The sequence below is a fragment of the Malaclemys terrapin genome, chromosome 6 (assembly GCF_027887155.1).
Source record: "Malaclemys terrapin pileata isolate rMalTer1 chromosome 6, rMalTer1.hap1, whole genome shotgun sequence".
Taxonomy (NCBI): Eukaryota; Metazoa; Chordata; order Testudines; family Emydidae; genus Malaclemys; species Malaclemys terrapin.
The window spans coordinates 88,382,371-88,401,846 of record NC_071510.1 but is presented as its reverse complement, the minus strand read 5'-3'; the positions used below and the strand labels follow the sequence as shown (position 1 = coordinate 88,401,846).

General features: G+C 52.7%; 1 protein-coding gene across 1 annotated transcript in view; it reads right to left on the bottom strand.

Moving 5' to 3' along the window:
* LOC128838806 (uncharacterized) overlaps positions 1–13,035 on the bottom strand; it is a 30,248-nt gene extending 17,213 nt beyond the window's left edge. Inside the window, exon 1 of the mRNA XM_054031230.1 lies at positions 12,979–13,035. The gene's annotated coding sequence lies outside the window, so the exon portion shown is untranslated. The remainder of the gene's footprint in view (positions 1–12,978) is intronic.
* Positions 13,036–19,476: the final 6,441 nt, after the last annotated feature.

The window sequence follows — 19,476 nt, the reverse complement described above, 5'->3', positions numbered from 1 at the left end:
TAAGGAGAGAAATAAAAACCCCAGGAAAAGTTTTCCTGGGAGGCTTTTTGCAAGAGGCTTGTAAAGCTCTCTAGCTACCACAGACCTGGCGTTCTGTTTCCTTTCCTGCGTCGTCACCACAGCTGGTGACCCCGACGTGATACCCCTCTACTCACCGGCTGGATACGCCGAGCGCGCCCGCGGCTGTTTGCCGCCCCTTATTCGTGAGTATGGGGGGGAAACTTTCCAGTGCCCAGAAGGAGCACGCAAGAGAGTTACAAGAGATTATACGACAGCGATCATGTGTCGCTGTCCCGGTCGCTCATATTGAGGACCTCCTAAGGGAAATAGATCGCCAGTGTCCCTGGTATCCAGACTGCGGGTCATTGCAGCTTTTTGATTGGATACAGATTGGGATCACCTTGTATAGTAAACCCCGTGCCCCAGTTCAGTGCCTGCTGCTCTGGCAGCGTTGTAAGGAGGCACTGGAGGGGATCGGCCCCAACAGCCCCAAGCCGGTCCCCCTTTTGCCCCCAGGTGATGGGCCACCCCCCTCCTGCCCACAGCTGACCCTCCCTGCGCCGCCGCCCGTGGCGGCGCCCCCCTGCCTACCGGTCGGGCAGGGGGGCGCTGTCGCCGCGGCGGTGCGGCAAGCGCGTGAGGCCGGTCTCTTGACCGATGAGGAATCCAAGTGTGGGTTCGAGGCGTTTCCCGTCTCTTGGCGGGATAATGGAAATGGGGGGCAGATAGTGGACTGGGAGGCTCTCCCCTACTCAGTTCTGCGCGAGCTCCGCAAGGCAGTTCGTGAGACCGGGGTGCGGTCCACTTTCACCCTGGGGATCTTGGAAGGTGTGTCAAACGGTTACTTCTTGCTCCCCCAAGATTGGAAAGACATGTGTCGCATGGTGCTGTCTCCCGCGCAATACGTTGTGTGGGATAGCGAGTACCAGCGAGAGGCGCTTGCAGCAGCAGCGCAAGGTGGGGGGGCTTATCTTGCTGAGCAGTTATATGGCACAGGGCAGTTTTCGAGCATCCCCGAGCAGGCGGCGGGCACGCCCCGGGTAGCTTTTCCCATCATTGGCCAGTGTGTCCGTCGCGCGTTCCGCAGGGTCCCCGCTGCAGGCGAGTCCTCTAAGTCCTTTGCGGTTACTCGGCAGGGTGCCACCGAACCATTCCACCAGTTTATTGACCGCCTCCAAGAGGCAGTCCAGAGGCAGTCCAGAGGCAGATTGATAACCCGCAAGCCCAGACTGAACTAATGATAAAATTGGCTTACGAAAATGCCAATGCAGACTGCCGCCGTGCCATGCAGGCAGTGGTCGGGCGCCCCGGGTATACCCTGGCAGAATTGCTGCAGGCGTGTGCTGACGTAGGCACTCAGACCCATCAGATGGCCCTGCTGGCAGCTGCCCTGCACAAGGGGCAGAAGCCTCAGGGGAACTGCTTTAACTGCCAGAAGCCCGGACATTTTTGGCGGGAGTGTCGGGCCCCTGCGGGGGGCATGTGTAAAAACAAACCCAAGCCCCGGACAGACCAGAGGCCCCGCACGCTGTGTCCGAAATGCAAAAAGGGCTACCATTGGGCTGCGCAGTGTCGCTTGGCCGGGGGTGACAGCCGGGTCTTGGCTGCTAACCGAGACAACCCCCCGGGAAACTAGTAGGCGGGCCTGCGACCAGCCCGAGACCCAAGGCCGCGCCCCTCTCCGTGCACGACGCCCCCGCCGCCACAAGGGGCAGTGCGGGGATTGACCTTGTTAATCAGGAAAATATGGATATCACTCTCCCCGGGGAGGTCCTCCTCATGCCGTCCCAGATTCAGGGCCCGCTGCCGGAGGGCATGGTGGGCCTTGTCCTACCCCGCTCGTCCGCCAGCAAGCAGGGCCTGTTTGTGGTGCCTGGGGTGGTGGATTCGGACTATGGTGGAATTATCCATGTTCAACTGTGGAGTCATCTCCCGAAACGGCTGTTTCAGGGAGATGCCTGGGCGCAACTCATACTTGTGCCCTACTCCCTTCCGGCAGGGGGAAGAAACGTTCCCCGAACCGGAGGCTTCGGGTCCACCGACCAGCGCACTATTCACCCACAAGTGGCAGCAGTTGTTAAAGACATTGGAGCACCCCAACCCAAACGCATTTACTGCCTCAACGATCAGCCGTTCGAGGGTGTTATCGACTCTGGGGCAGACATTACCGTCATTGCCGCTGCGCAGTGGCCCGCCCATTGGCCCACAGAGCAGGCTCCGGCAGTTTGGGGTGTGGGCGGGGCACAGGACTCACAACGAAGTGCCCGATGGTTGGAGGTTAGGGCGCCCCAAGGCATCCGCCGCGCCCGTATCCGGCCTATCATTCTCCCCGTCCACCACAACCTGTGGGGCCGTGATTTATTGACACAGTTCACTGCCACCATCCATATCAATGATTAGGCATACGGCCCTCCCCCTCCGTTGGCTCACTGACGAACCCGTATGGGTTGCGCAGTGGCCGCTTCCTTTAGAAAAGCTGGAGGCCCTCCAGCACTTGGTTAATGACCAGCTGAAGGCAGGACGTTTGGAGGAGTCCACTAGCCCCTTTAATACCCCCGTGTTTGTGATTAAAAAGAAATCTGGCAAGTGGCGCCTCCTGCAGGACCTTCGCGCCATTAACAAAATTATACAGCCTATGGGTCCCCTGCAGTGTGGTACCCCTAATCCCAACCTTATTCGCTGTGATTACCGGTTATTTGTAATAGATTTAAAGGATTGTTTTTTTACCATCCCCTTGCACCCTGAGGACCGGGTGCACTTTGCCTTCACTGTTCCGGTTTTGAATCACTCCCAGCCCACTCCACGCTATCAGTGGAATGTGCTCCCTCAAGGCATGTTGAATAGCCCCACCTTGTGTCAGCATTTTGTTGCGCAGGCCCTACGGCCCTTCCGCGCAGCACACCCAGATGCCTTAATTTACCACTACATGGATGACATCCTGGTGGCTCACCCCGTCCTCCCTGATGACTGGCTGGACGAACTGCGCCACCAGCTTGCGGCGTGTGGCCTGGTTGTGGCACCGGACAAGATCCAGCGTCAGCCACCCTTTTTGTATCTTGGTCACCGCATGCTCCAGTCATATGCCCGTCCAGTTTGTCCCGAGTTGGTATTGCCCAACCCTCTTACGTTTGTACAGCTTCAACAGTTATTGGGGTCCCTTAATTGGATTCGTCCTTTTTGCCCTCTGACTACCTCCATGCTGTCCCCTCTTTTTTCTGGCCTTCGGCAGGGCCGTCTCCCCGGAGATATCATTCCCGTTTCCCAGGAACAGTGCCAAGCGGTCACCCTCATTAACCAGACCCTGGCCCAGGTGTGGGTCGACCGCCGAGAAAGGGAACAGCCCCTTTTTGCCATTTTGCTTCCCACACTCTCACAACCGACAGCTGTCCTCGCCCAGGAGGGGGCGGCAGCGCGTCTTTGTTTAATTGAATGGATTTATTTGACCCACTCCCCTCCGCATACTATTCAGACACTCCCTCAACAGGCCGCAGAGCTGATTTTTAAAGTGCGAGAACGGTCCCATACCCTCTTGGGTTGGGACCCCCGTTGCCATTATTGTCCCCATCCCGGCTAAAGACTGGGAACGCACTGTCTCTTGCAGTGCCACCCTCCAATTGTCTCTTGCTGACTATGTTGGGGAAGTTAAATATCACATTCCCCCTGACCCCCGTCTTTCATTCCTACAACAACGTTGCCTTCACCTCCGGCCGTCCTTGTCAACCGTCCCCATTAAGGATGCACTTACCCTTTTTACGGACGGCGGCCCAACACGAAGTGCGGTCAGCTGGCAGGTGCAAGGCACTTGGCAAGTCCGCTTTACCCTGCCTCAGCGCTCCCCACAGCGCGCAAAGTTGGCTGCTGTCATCCTGGCCTGCCGATGCTTCCAGGATGACCCTTTTAATTTGATTACTGACAGTCTTTATGTTACTAATGTTCTTAAGTCTCTTCCAAGTTCCTATGTGTCGCCCTCCTGTGATGACAATTTGTTGGCCCTTTTTCTTACCCTGCAACAGCTCCTTTCCTCCCGCTCTAGCCCACTGTTTGTGGCACACATTCGCAGTCACACCACACTACCGGGCCTATTAACAAAAGGCAACACGGTGGCCGACCAGGCGGTCAAATCGGTGGCCTCAATTTTTTTCTCCCCAATCGAAAGCCACGCCTTTTTTCATCAATCCGCCAAGGCCCTTGCCAAGCAGTTCACTCTCCCATTGTATCAGGCGCAGGCCATTGTTCGCCAGTGTGACCTTTGCGCTTCTCTCTCCAATAGCCCGGAGGTAGGGGTTAACCCTCGTGGAACCTCGGCCAACCAGCTCTGGCAAATGGATGTTACACATTTCCCTCCCTTTGCCCCCTGGCAGTATCTTCACGTGTGTGTAGATACCTTTTCCCATTATGTGTGGGTCACCCCCCAGAAGGGTGAGGCCTCTCGTCATGTTATTAATCACATGATTCGCGCTATGGCAATCATGGGTCACCCATCCCATCTTAAGACCGACAACGGCCCCGCCTACTGTAGCTCGGCCTTTGCCTCCTTCTGTACCACGTGGGACATTGTCCACACGTTTGGTATCCCGTATAACCCCACAGGCCAGGCCATTGTGGAACGAGCCAATCGTGCGCTCAAACAAGCCCTGGTCCGCCAAAAACAGAAAGGGGGGATTCCCGTAGGCCTTCCTCCCCGCCAGGAATGGCTGGCTGCAGTGCTTTTTACCCTGAATCATTTGAATTTGACTGACAACTACTCTGCAGCAGAATGTCATTTTCGCAGCTACCAGGCCTTGCCCCGCCCCTTTGTTAAATATCGCAAGGCCCCAGACCCTCAGTGGCATGGCCCAGTGCCCCTTATAACGTGGGGACGAGGGCATGCTGCCGTTTCTCTTCCTACAGGTCCGTTGTGGGTCCCGGCGCGTAACGTCCGCCCGTGGCACGGCGATGGCCTGGCACCAGAGACTATCGAACCCCATTCCACAGTTCAACCTACATCTGCAGGATCCCGAGCGTCCTCGCCAGCGCCCCCCGCGGGGGCCCCCGCAGCGCATAACCTGAAGACAGGTTAAAGCCCTTTCATTGCAGGCCGAGCAGCTGCGAGTGCAGCAGCAGCTAGAACCTACCGCAGAAAATTACCTTGTGACATTGTTAGCTTGCCTTAATGCTAATTCACTCCTTATTTTGTGTGTATTGGGGAGTTTCCTGTTGGCCCCTAGCTGCCAAGGCGAACCCCAGATGGAGCAGCGGCTGCAGTTTAACACCTGGGTCCACCTGGCAGAAGTATTAAATCAATCTGATTTCTGCCTGGCCGTTGCCCCGGAAATGCAAGGTCTGTTAAGTACCTGCCTTGTTCCTGTCTGTAAACCACCCAGCAACATCTGGGGTGTGAGACAGTGAAAGAAATGTGCTGTTTTAAGCTTGCTGATAATAGTTTTGTATGCAATAGCAAATTGATATGCTGAAATGTTATGTTTAAGTCATCCGCCAAGACGTTTTTCTTCCTTGGTAGGATTATATTTAGTTATAGCCACCCTTAGAGTGGATGAAGACCCTTTTATAGTATGGGGTCCTAGTTTTGATGTTTGACGTTTTACTTTGCTGCTTTGTTTAATGTATACCCAATCTAGTGGCATTGTGTATGCTACCCTGCGAGAGTGTTTTGTTTAAACACCGCATTTATAAAATAAAACAGGGGGAGATGTAGAGATGCATAGCTCCCGAATCGCCAGTCCACAGGCGCGGCAAACTGCTCCCATGGCTACGAGGCAGGAGTGACCTTCAATCCAGCGTTTGTGTTTGGGAAACTTATTTGGCTGATTTGATTGTACCCTCGCAGCTGGTGTTCACGCGCTCAAGAGATGGGTTCGTTATCTTATGTGCATGTATACTGCCTGGCTCTTCTATGCGCAAGAATGTAACCACTAAGAAGAGTTGTAAACAAAGTAAGGAGAGAAATAAAAACCCCAGGAAAAGTTTTCCTGGGAGGCTTTTTGCAAGAGGCTTGTAAAGCTCTCTAGCTACCACAGACCTGGCGTTCTGTTTCCTTTCCTGCGTCGTCACCACATGGGTGGGGTGCATCCCTTGGTTCGTCAGGGAAGGAAGGAAGTGGGGTATTTCCTTTACCGGCATTCTCAATTACTCGACCTGGTACTGACGGTGTCCTGTGATGTGTCCCGCGTATATATGTCTCTGGACCACCTGATGCTGTCAGACACCATGAGCTGTCTCCTACAAGTTTCATAAGCCTTTATGACCTGTGACGGGTTGGATCACAGAAACCCCCTTGGGAGCTGCCACCTGATGTGCAAAGACTACCTCTGCTCCTGTTTTCCCTGCCAACTCAGGACTCCAGCACCCTGTCTTGCTGGGCCAGACACTCCTGTCTGCTCTAACACAGACCCAGGGTCTGAATCACTTGCCCCAAAGCTGCAAGTTTACCTGAAAACAGCTCACAGAAGTGTGCTTGTCTTTAGCATTCAGCTGCCCAACTCCCAATGGGGTCTAAACCCAGATAAATCCGTTTTACCCTGCATAAAGCTTATGCAGGGCAAACTCATAAATTGTTCGTCCTCTATAACACTGATAGAGAGATATGCACGGTTGTTTGCTCCCCCAGGTATTAATACATACTCTGAGTAAATTACTAAATAAAAAGTGATTTTATTAAATACAGAAAATAGGATTTAACTGGTTCCAAGTAGTAACAGACAGAACAAAGTAAGTCACCAAGCAAAATAAAATAAAATGCGGAAATCTATGTCTAAGCAAACTAAAAACAGATAATCTCACCCTCAGAGATGCTTCAGTAAGCTTTTCTCAGACTGGACACCTTCCAGGCCTGGGCACAATTCTTTCCCCTGGTACAACTCTTGTTCCAGCTCAGGTGATAGCTAGGGGATTCTTCATGATGGCTCCTTTCCCCCCTTGTTCTCTTCCACCCCTTTATATATCTTTTGCATAAGGCGGGAACCCTTTGTCCCTCTGGGTTTCCACCCCCCCGCCACTGGAAAAGCACCAGGTTAAAGATGGATTCCAGTTCAGGTGACATGATCACATGTCACTGCAAGACTTCATTACTCACTTGCCAGCACACACATATACAGGAAGACTCACAGGTAAACACAGCCATCTGCAGACAATGGGAGTCATCAAGATTCCAAACCATCATTAATGGCCCACACTTTACATAATTACAATAGGCCCTCAGAGTTATATTTTATATTTCTAGTTTTAGATACAAGACTGGTACATTTATACAAATGGGATGATCACACTCAGTAGATTATAAGCTTTGTAATGATATCTTACAAAGACCTTTTACATGAAGCATATCCCAGTTACATTATATTCACTTTTTACCATATTTTTCTAAAACTATCCCAGTTACATTATATTCACTTATTATCATGTTTTTATAAAACCATATAGACTGCACGTCCCATGACCCTCTTCTGACCTCAATAAAGTTTTGTGCTAAAATTTAAGTCAAACAATCCTATGCATCCGAAGAAGTGGGCTGTAGTCCACGAAAGCTTATGCTCTAATAAATTTGTTAGTCTCTAAGGTGCCACAGGTACTCCTGTTCTTCTTAATCCTAGGAGACTGTGTTGTCTCAGGGTAGTGGTAAAAGAAATAGAGAGAGTAGAGATGGACAAGATGGGACTCAGGAATATTATCAGCTTGTGGATTTTTTTCTAGCTTTACATAATTGTTAAAAGTAATAATTAAAATACTTGGGATTGTTTTCTAAAACGAAGGAAAGGCAAACTTGGGGTATCTGTGACAAGCCATCAACCAGTTGCCTTCATGGGCTGGAACAAGAGGATTCTACTGGTTATGCTACACAGCTTTTAGCAACACGGCTGTGCCACCACAGCTGTGCCACTAAAACACGTGCAGTGTAACCACTGTTTGTTGGCTGACAAAAAACCTCCACCCCCAATGAGAGGTGGTGGTAGTTTGTCAGCAGGAGCGTGACACAGTGCTGTTCACACCAGGGCTTGTCTTCAGCAAAACTTTTTTAACGCTGAATGACAAAAGTTTTGTCTTTCACTTGCCAGTTTAGACAAAGCCTAAAGTAAAAGAAACTGAACCTTCTGACCTCATTTCCTCATGGTTTATAAAATGAGTGCCATTAACAGCTTTCTGTCACAGCTCTCTCCACTCCAAAGCTGTCTATTTAGAATGCAAACAGGCTTGTAAAATTAACTAACCAACTGTTTTGTTTTCTTCTTTTCAGTGTCATTAAACTGACTTATGTTAACTCCAGGTGTTGCCTTTGGGCTAAATTCATCATCATTTCCTAATTGCTCTCAGTGGGTTTGCATGGGGATCAATTTGGCCTATTATGTTGAAATACAGTAATTCACCTACACTGCAGAACACTGGAAACTGAAAAAGCTGCAGGGAGGGAAGGGGAAGAAAGTAGGAAGGGGAAGGGCCTAGGTTTAACTTGACCAGCATGCGCTAAAGTACATCTTGCCTTGTCATAAGGTATTTGTTAGTTCTAGCTAGACAGAGCTAGCTAACATGATCTAATAATACATCTTTCAATTCTAGCCTAGGCAAAGCCTATGATAGTTGTAGCAATGAATGAGAAATGTGAATATTTGATGGGTCAGAGATTAAAAGAAACTAGATTTTGCCCAAAGAGGAATGTCAAAGAATCATTATCAATTGTGAAATGGTGCCAAGTATTCTGGGTACTAGAAATTATTTGACTGGCTGCCAGTGTCATATCTCCATCACTAACACCCAGTAAATGCTTGAGTCTGTCTAATCTATCTGTCCTTTTAAACTGCATATGACAATTGCATTTCTAGGGATTTGAAGAGGATCTCTAGGCCAAGTTTTTAAATTCACTGTAGCTTTGGTTCAGAATATCAGACATACACACAACAATTGTTCAGAACTATGTTAATTTATAGTTGACTGGTACTTACATTGTTTTCATGTTGTTGTAGCCCTATTGGTCCCAGAATATTAGAGAGACAAAGTGGGTGTTTTATTGGACCAACTTCTGCTAATGAAAGAGACCTGCCTTGTCTCCGTTACTTAGATTGTTAGCTCGTTAGGACAGGTATTTGTACAGCCCGTAGCACAGTGGGGTCCTGGTCTATGACTGGGACTTCTAGATGCTATAGTAATACAAATAACAACAACATCCATCAAGTTTAACTCTTGCTACAGTAAGAGGTGTTTTAATTAGAGAGGGCTCGAGTGCAAAGTTTGAATTCAGGACCTGAAGTTTAGGTCCAAATTCCCTACCGATTCAGGGATGTTTGGCTCTGGTTGTTAGGGTTAGTTTTCTCTAGCCCCATGTTATTATTGAATACAACCAGTTTATTCCCCCTTAATCTTTGTATTTTAGAATGACTCATAACAGTGTCATAAACATTTTTAAGTAACAGTGAATGAGACTCGACTTGGTGAATCATACTGTTTACCTAGTTGTGTCCCTTTTTTCACCTTAATAAGACTGGCCATAATCCAAGTTTTACGCAACAGCAGTTTACCCTTTCCATACTATGTTCCTCGGGAGATTAGCAACTATGTTGCTGTGACTAAAGTTGCTGTATATCTTTATATTCTTGATTTATTATAGTTTGACCGCATTTCCTGAGTAATCCTGGAGACTATTACAATCAAGACAAGCTACTTATTAACCTCTGACTATAAATTTTGTTCCAAGCATTTTAGCTCATTGTTTAGCTGGGCTTCATTACATTTTTGCCCATTCTTTCATGAATGTTGCTTTTTCAGGAGCATTGGTGTAATGCAGGGGTCGGCAGCCTTTCAGAAGTGATGTACCGAGTCTTCATTTGTTCACTCTAATTTAAGGTTTCGCGTGCCAGTCATACATTTTAACGTTTTTAGAAGGTCTCTTTCTATAAGTCTATAACGTATAACTAAACTATTGTTGTATGTAAAGTAAATAAGGTTTTTAAAATGTTTAAGAAGTTTCATTTAAAATTAAATTAAAATGCAGAGCCCCCGGACCGGTGACCAGGACCTGGGCAGTGTGAGTGCCACTGAAAATCAGCTCACGTGCCGCCTTTGGCACACGTGCCATAGGTTGCCTACCCCTGGTGTAATGGATTGTTGTTAATATGTCAATTATTCTTAGTTGATAGAGTAAAATATAGTTGAAGGAATTTTTTTCTTTTTAAAACCACCCGTCTCTTTAAAGGCATACTCAAGGTTTGTCTACACTGGCCCTTCATCGGCAAAACTTTTGTCATTCGGGGTATTAAAAAAAACACACTCCCGAACAACAAAAGTTTTACCAACAAAAAGCACCAATGTGAACAGCATTTTGTCAGCAGGAGCGCTCTCCTGCCAACAAAGCCGCTGCCGCTTGTGGGGGGGGTATACGTTTTTTGCAGCTACCCTGCATGCCTTTTAGTAGCATGGCTGTAGCAGCACAGCCGTGTTGCTAAAAGCCTTGTAGTGTAGCCATAGCCTAAATTGAATTCGGGTTAATGCCTTCAACCAAGGACAATTGACCGTGAAGTCCCTGCTCCAATCACCTTAGTGCTTTAGGCTGAGGCAGATACTGCCAAATAAAAGGTGCAGTTGAAATTCTAGAAACCAGCTTTGTCTCTATAGGGCTTGTCTACATGGGAACATTTAGGAAAATGAATCCAAATTAGGGGAAGTCAAAATGCCCATTGTGATCCTGGGAGACCCCACCTACCCCTAATGCTGTGGCTCATGAAGCCATACACGGGGCAACTTGACAGCAGCAAGGAGCAGTTCAACAACAGGCTGAGCAAGTGCAGACTGTGGAGTGTACATTCAGCTGGTTAAAAGCTGCTGGCGATGCCTGTATGGGAAGCTGGACATGGCCGATGACAATATTCCTATGCTTATAGCTGCGTGCGGTACACTCCATAATAGTTGCGAAGGGAAGGGTGAAAGCTTCACTCAGGGCTGGACCGCAGAGGCTCAGCGCCTGGAGGTTGAGTTTGAACAGCCAGAGACCAGGACTATTAGAGGGGCACAGCCGGCATAAGGATCAGGGATGCTTTGAGGCAGCAATTTGAAGCTGAAAGCCAGTAATATTTGTTGCAGTGCTCGTGATTGCAGTGTTTGTAATTCTAGGAGGTGATTGGTGCACATGATGCAAGAAGGGGCCTTAACATAATTGTATGTTGCTTTGCAGTGCTCTTTTTGGTTTTCTTAATTAGGGTTACCATATTTAAAAAATAAAAAAAGAGGACACTCCACGGGACCCTGGCCCCGCCCCTTTCCCACCCTGGCTCCGCCCATTCCCCAAAGTCCCAGCCCTAACTCCCCCTCCTCCCTCCCAGCCATGCGAAAAGGGCTGCCCAAGCGCTACCGGCTTCACGGTTTGCCGGGCAGCCTCCAGACCCTGCGCCCCCGGCCGGCGCTTCCCCAGCACAGCTGGAGCCCAGGAGGGGAAGCGCCCAGCCGGGGGTGCAGGGTCTGGAGGCTGCCCGGCAAACCATGAAGCCGGTAGCGCTCGGGCTTCGGGCAGCCCCTATGCCTCCAGACCCTGCGCCCCCAGCCAGGCACTTCCCCTCCCAGGCTCCAGCTGCTGTGCTCCTCCCCTGACTCTTCGGCTCTGTTTAAGAGCCGAGCTGCCCGAGCGCTCCGGCTTCGGCAGCCCCCTTGCCTCCGGACCCCAGCCGCCGGCCGGGCACTTCTCCTCCCCGGCTCCAGCTGCTCTGCTCCTCCCCTGACTCAGACTTCGACTCTGTTTAAGAGCCAAGCTGCCCGAGCCAGCGCTACCGGCTTCGGGCAGCCCCCGTGCCTCCGGACCCCAGCTGCCAGAGCAGAGCAGCTGGAGCCCGGGAAGGGAAGTGCCCGGCCGGCGGCTTGGGGTCCGGAGGCACGGGGCTGCCCGAAGCCGGTAGCGCTGGCTCGGGCAGCTTGGCTCTTAAACAGAGCCGAAGTCTGAGTCAGGGGAGGAGCAGAGCAGCCGCGGGAGAGGAAGTTCCCGTCCGGTATTTTTCCCGGACATGTTCGGCTTTTTGGCAATTCCCCCCAGACAGGGGTTTGATTGCCGAAAAGCCGGACATGTCCGGGAAAAACCGGACGTATGGTAACCCTACGTGACTGATGCCCGGGGCCGGGGGCGCAGCTCCAGCCCCAGGGGGACGCAAATCCGGACAGTGCCGGCTCCCCGCAACGCGCTGGTGTCCACAACCCCCCCCCCGGGGGCGCCCCCCAGCCCTGTGATGGCTGCCGAGCGGCGCCCAGAGACACCCCCCACCCAAAGGACAGGGGCCTGTGCCTCCCCCTCCCCCGACGGCTTGCTGCCTCACAGGGGCAGGTTGGTCGCGTCGCAGGGGCCCCTGGGAGTTGTAATTCTCGGCCGCTCCCCTCTCCCTGCTCTCCCTGGAGCGTGAGGCCCGGCTGGACTACAGCCCCCAGCATGCCCTGGGCAGGAGCCGAGTGTCACACCGAGATGATGTCACAGCGGGCGACCCACCCACACAAATTCGGAGATCCTAGCCTTCCTATTTCCCCGGACATGTCCGGCTTTTTGGCAATTTCCCCCAGACGGGGATTTGAGGACCAAAAAGCCGGACATGTCTGGGGAAACCCTAAGACAGGGTTACCATATTCAAACATTTAAAAAAGAGGACACTCCACGGGGCCCTGGCCCCGCCCCAACTCCGCCCATTCCCACCCCTGGCCCCGCCCCAACCCCACCCCTTCTCCGCCCCCATTCCAATCCCTTCCCCAAAGTCCCTGCCCCAACTCTGCCCCCTCTTCTGAGCACCCCGCATTCCCCCTCCCGCTCTGATCTTGGTTGGGGGTTGCTAAGTGCTTCCCTGCTCCCCACTCGCCCTGCAGCCCCTATGCCCTTGCCTGCCCTGCTCCTCCTCACCCTGCAGCCTCTGTGCCCCCTGCTCCCCACTCACCCTGCAGCCTCTGCGCCCCCCTGCCTGCCCTGCCCCTGCAACCTCTACACACACACACACACCCCCCACCGCCTGCCCTGCTCCCCCCACTCACCCGGCAGAGGGAGAGCTGCCGGCTCCACCTGGAATTAAACACAGCCCAGCTGCTCTGTGCGGGAGGAGGGAGCGGGGGAGGGACTCTGGCTACTAGAGGCCCTAGTGGCTGCGAGCGGCTTTCAATCAGGCCAGGCGTCCAATCAGCCACGCCGCACAAGGGGAAGGGGGAAATCCCGGACATTTCTACTTGATTAGAAATCCCCCCCGGACGGCCATTTAACACTGAAAAAGCCGGACATGTCTGGGGAAACACGGACGGATGGTAACCCTACCCTATCTTAATAGAATAAAGATTGCTTTCAAACAAACACAATTCTTTTATTGAAAGTAGGGTTACCATATTTCAGCAAGAAAAAAAGAGGACGGGAGGAGCCCCACCCTAGCCCCGCCCCTGCCCCTCCCACTTCCCGCCCCCCCAGAACCCCCAACCCTCCCCCCGTTCCTTGTCCCCTGACTGCCCCCTCCTGGGACCCCTGCCCCTAACTGCCCCCCAGGACTCCACTCCCTATCTAAGCCTCCCTGCCTCTTGTCCCCTGACTGCCCCAACCCTTATCCACAACCCCACCCCCAGACAGACCCCTGGGACTCCCACGACCCATCCAACCACTCCCCACCCCCTGACAGCCCCCCCCCGAACTCCCAACCCATCTAAACCCCTCTGCTCCCTGTCCCCTGACTGCTCCGATCCATCTCCCCACCCCTGCCACCTGACAGCCCCCCCCCAGAACTCCCAAACACTCCCCCCCTGCTCCTTGTCCCCTGACTGCCCCCTCCTGGGACCCCTGCTCCTAACTGCCCCCCAGGACTCCACTCCCTATCTAAGCCTCCCTGCCTCTTGTCCCCTGACTGCCCCAACCCTTATCCACACCCCCACCCCCAGACAGACCCCTGGGACTCCCACGCCCCATCCAACCACTCCCCACTCCCTCCCCAGAACTCCCAACCCATCTAAACCCCTCTGCTCCCTGTCCCCTGACTGCTCCGATCCATCTCCCCACCCCTGCCACCTGACAGGCCCCCCCAGAACTCCCAAACACTCCCCCCCTGCTCCTTGTCCCCTGACTGCCCCCTCCTGGGACCCCTGCCCCTAACTGCCCCCCAGGACTCCACTCCCTATCTAAGCCTCCCTGCCTCTTGTCCCCTGACTGCCCCAACCCTTATCCACACCCCCACCCCCAGACAGACCCCTGGGACTCCCACGCCCCATCCAACCACTCCCCACCCCCTCCCCAGAACTCCCAACCCATCTAAACCCCTCTGCTCCCTATCCCCTGACTGCTCCGATCCATCTCCCCACCCCTGCCACCTGACAGCCCCCCCCAGAACTCCCAAACACCCCCCCCTGCTCCTTGTCCCCTAACTGCCCCCTCCTGGGACCCCTGCTCCTAACTGCCCTCCAGAACCCCACCCCCTACCTAAGACTCCCTGTTCCTTGTCCCCTAACTGCCCCCTCCTAAGACCCCCCCCAACTGCCCCCCAGGACCCTACCCCCTACCTATACCCTGACTGCCCAAAACTTTCTCCACTCCCCCCAAAAAGCCCCCCCCGTTTCTTGACTGCCCCCTCCAGAACCTTCCTGCCCCCGGTCCCCCTTACCCTGCTGCTCAGAACAGAGTGTTGGGCTCTGTGCAGCCGAGCCGGACACGTGGCTGAGCTCCCCAGCACAACAAAACCCGGTCTGGCCCTGCACAACAAAACCCGGTCTGGCCCTGCACAGTGCTGCTGGACTGGGCTGCAAGGGAGCTGCCGGCTCAGAATGCAGGGCGGATCCGGCTCCTCTACAGCTGCTCCTGAATCCAGCCCGGGACTTCCCTGCAGCCCTCCCAGCCGCTCGCTCTGCTAATCCCGGACATTGTGAGTGCTTTACAAATTCCCCCCGGACGCTATTTTTAGCACACAAAAGGAGGACATGTCCGGGTAAATCCGGACGAATGGTAACCCTAATTGAAAGACAACAACCAGAAGAGAGACTCAAATGAAAAAAAAATCATCAGCAGGGAGGGGGATAGGGGAATGGAAGGTCTCAAGAGGAGGAGCGGTCCCGGGACGGCTACAGATTTGTGTATGTCCAGGGGTCATACCCAACCTTCTCCTTTGGAGTATGATAGGGTTACCATATTTTGTGCCTCCAAATGGAGGACACTCCAGGGGACCCCGGCCCCGCCCCCAGCCCCGCCCATGCCCCCGCCCCAACTCCGCCCCCTCCCCAAAGTCTCCGCCCCCTCCCCTGCTTCCCGCGAACATTTAATTTGCGGGAAGCCTGAAGCAGGTAAAGGGGGGGGGGGAGGAGGTGCGGCCTAGGCTGGCCCCCCCGCGGCTCCAGCCTGGGTCGGCTCGGGCCCTGGGGTGCCGGCCGGCCCCGGCCGACCACACCCGGCCCGCCCAGCACTGCCGGCCGGCCCCTGGCGGCCCGGCGCACCCCCCGGCCCCGCGACCCCGGACCGGCTCCCGAACCGGCCCCCCGGCTCGGCGCACCCCCGCGGCTCGGCGCACCCCCGCAGCCCGGCGCACCCCCCGGCCCCGCAACCCCGGACCGGCTCCCGAACCGGCCCCCAGGCTCAGCGCACCCCGCGGCTCGGCGCACCCCCGCAGCCCGGCTCCCGGACCGGCCCCCCGGCTCAGCGCACCCCGCAGCTCGGCGCACCCCCGCGGCCCCGGACCGGCCCCCCGGCTCAGCGCACCCCGCGGCTCCGCGGCCCGGTGCACCCCCAGGCCCCGCGACCCCGGACCGGCTCCCGGACCGGCCCCCCGGCTCAGCGCACCCCGCGGCTCCCGGCCCGGCGCACCCCCCAGCGGCCCGGCCCGGCGCACCCCCCAGCGGCCCGGCTCCGCGGCCCGGCGCGACCCTGGACCGGCTCCGCGGCCCGGCGCACCCCCGCGGCCCGGCCCGGCGCACCCCCCAGCGGCCCGGCTCCGCAGCCCGGCGCGACCCCGGACCAGCTCCGCGGCCCGGCGCACCCCCCGGCGGCCCGGCCCCCGGCACCGCGCCCCCTGCTCCCCGCCCGGCCCCGCGACCCCGGCCCGGCCCCGCACCGGCCCGGCCAAAGAGGCCCCGGCCGAGCCCTCCCTCCCTCCTGATTTTCCCGGACATGCCCGGCTTTTGGGGATTTCCCCCCGGACGGGGATTTGAGCCCCCAAAAGCCGGACATGTCCGGGAAAATCCGGACGTATGGTAACCCTAGAGTATGAGGCAATGGCCAAACTGCAGATGGATGGGTGTTGAGTGCAGTGGGTATTGGGAGTCCACAGTGCTGGACTGTGAGGAGGGAGGAGTGGAGCCAGGAGGTTGATAAGAGTGTGTTGGCAAGGGGGGGGGGGGGGGGATGCAGAGGAAAGAGTTCTGTGACAGCGGCTGCAGGGCAGAGTGGGCGAGGAGCTGCTCGGTTTGAAGAGCTGGTATCTCCTGGAGCATGTCCACTTGATGCTCCATAACTGTTAAGAGGCAATCTTGGCAATGGCAAGGGGCATCCATGTGTCCCACCTGATACCAAAACACTGCTGCACAGAGAAATACAGGAGCCTCCTACCTAGCTGTGTTCCATGACACACAGGGGCTACAAACACCATTCAAGGCCTCAGGAAGCCCATCCTCCCCTCGCATAGGAGAACTGCTCTGTGTCTGGGACCCTCAACAGCTGGTGCGGGGAGCAGGATTTGGATGACAATGATTAGCTCAGTGTGCTAGCATTGCCAGAGGAGCAAGCAATACCTTTCTGGAGATAGGCAAAGTATATACTATGTACAGCTGTGTATGCAACAAGCAGCAGACTAATGTGTTGAGAACATGCATAGTGGTTTCATTGCATGCTCACAGGAATGCTCTCAGTTACATACTCTTGGCTTGCACAGCAGATGTATTATTTATTATTTCTCCCTTTTCCTTTCCTTGGGGAAAAAAAACTTACAGGGCTAAATCCTGCCTTTGGTTTATGAGACAGTAAAGTGTCAGACAGCCAAATAACCCAGCTGTGCAACAAGCCAGCTGAAGCTGCTTATCCAAGTGCAAAATGGTGAGGAGGTAGGAGGGCCCCACATCCACTCTGCAGGTGGTGGCAGGCACAGAGAGCTGCTTGGGAAAGGTAATGAGAATTTATAGCAGTGCACTCTGTGCCTTTCTTTGGCAGGCTGATGCACCATTCAAAGGGGTGCAATGGAGCGGGGGATAGCTGGGTCAAATTTGAGGGGTGCTATGAGCCTGTGGGCCTGTCCCCCCACCCTCTGACCACCACCTTTGCAGTCCTTACAGCATCCATGGGCCCCAGGCACACCCAGCTCCTGGTAAAAAGCAAATGGGGCACTAGGAACCCCCCATTCCTCAGGAGGGTGGAAAAGAGGTAGGGGTGTGTGTGTGGTCCTTCTCCCCCTCATTTGTATGTGTTTGCAGGGGCACTGACTTTTCAGGCATTGAGCTCTCGACCGTTTTTGGCTGAATTTTGATTTTGTTCAGTTAGCCAGGCAGTGGGACTTTGTTCACAGGCTTTGGTCAGCCAGGCAAGAAGCTGCCCACGCTTGCCTTGTATTAGGACAGGTCAGATCTGGTAATCAGGCTGATCTCTGTGACTAAGCCAGGAAGGAGACAAGTTTGGGTGCTTATTTTCACTCTAGACCAAATTCAGAGCTGTGTCTAAACTGGTGTCACTTCTGTCTTCTTCAAGCCAAAGTAACTTATACAGCAGCACAGACAACCTTACATCGAAATTCTGACATGTAATTTACACCTCCTTACATATCAGCTTTGAATTTAGCCCTTTTCCTTTACATTGCAGAGTATAATCTCTTGCCTTTCTTTAGCTTCTGACAATTTATGCACAATGTTCTGCATGAAGAACTAAACTGTGAAAAGTGAATAAATCGTTCACACCTTAATTGGTTAAGCAGGATGCATAGCGCTTACCTAATATCCACATTTAGAAGGTTGTGTTAGTGATCATTGATGCTTTGAAGTCAAAAGAATGAGAAGTGTTAGGATAAGAACTAAGAAAATATAAATGTTCCAAACAAATATTTGATCAAAGCAAACAGTCCCTGCAGCTGAAAAGTTGCATAAAATTGAGGTACAGACTATCAAGTGCGTCGTATGTCACTTCCTCATTTCTTGAAGTACTCATGACTATGGAGCATCTCATTTTTTAATCAGTAGCTTTCCACATTATCTGCCTGCAATGGGTATTGTTAGCTCTTCTATGAAACTAGAGATTTGTACTCAAAGAGAGTTTTCTTTTTGTTTATATTTTGGCAGAGCAGCTCATTTGTCTACAATAGAACCATTATTATCTTTCCTGACATGGTGAAAGGTCACAGCTTTTTATAACAATTAGTTCATACCTGAGGTCCTTCCACTAAAAAATTATATTGAATTGTGATCTAATCTACCATCTAGATTTTATATATGTTCTCTTTCTCTTTGTAATTAATTTTATTAAATATTTGGTAGCTCACAGGAAAAAACACTGAAGATAGTGTATTGACAGGAAAGTAATTATGGGTGAAGACATGTTTTACCCTACTAACAATGCTCGGTATCTGGTTTCCAATTCCTTATAAGGAGAGGAGACTTACTCCAAGTCATGTATTAACTGAACTTCAGCCTGAGTGAGAGCACAAGGAGTGGCTCAGATACAGGAGAAAAGAACAGGCTGCGACACAGACAGCTTGAAAGCTAACCTAGGGCTATATTCTCTCCATGCAGGAAACAAAGGAGTTTCACTGATTTTAGTGGGGATTACCAGTATACCCTGGTGATTGTGAAAGAAAAGGGAACCAGGTCTCTCATATATAATATTGGCAAACAAACACTATATTTAGGAACAGGAAAGGCTGTGGCAAGACACACTTCATCTACCGAAAATCTTACAAGGATAGAAATACAAGTTCAAAGGGAAAGACTTGTGCATTTCTTTCCACATTCATATTGCCTACCACACTGTCACTAATACACTCCAACTGCTCTATAAGGCTTTCACTTCCATCTCCAAGATACCCAAAAGCTATATGTACCCCATCTTCATCAAACTTGTCCTTTAAGGCTTTGTCTTCACTGCCAAAAAAGGTATGTTTTTACTGTAGGCTAACTAATGTGCATTATGACAGGTTTCAGAGTAGCAGCCGTGTTAGTCTGTATCCGCAAAAAGAACAACAGGAGTACTTGTGGCACCTTAGAGACTAACAAATTTATTAGAGCATAAGCTTTCGTGGACTACAGCTGTAGTCCACGAAAGCTTATGCTCTAATAAATTTGTTAGTCTCTAAGGTGCCACAAGTACTCCTGTTCTTCTTAATGTGCATTAGCTAGCTCATTGTAAAATCCTAGTGGAGACAAGCCTCTGCAGTTTTTACTGCAACATAGGTAGGCAGGTTAACGCTACATCCTCACATATGGTTGTAAAAATAAAAACACCTTTTTGCAGTAAAGACATAGCCTAATACAGAACCTTATCATTGACCTTGTGTCTTTTCTATCAGTTTCATCAACAACAGTTCAGCATATCTCTCTGTC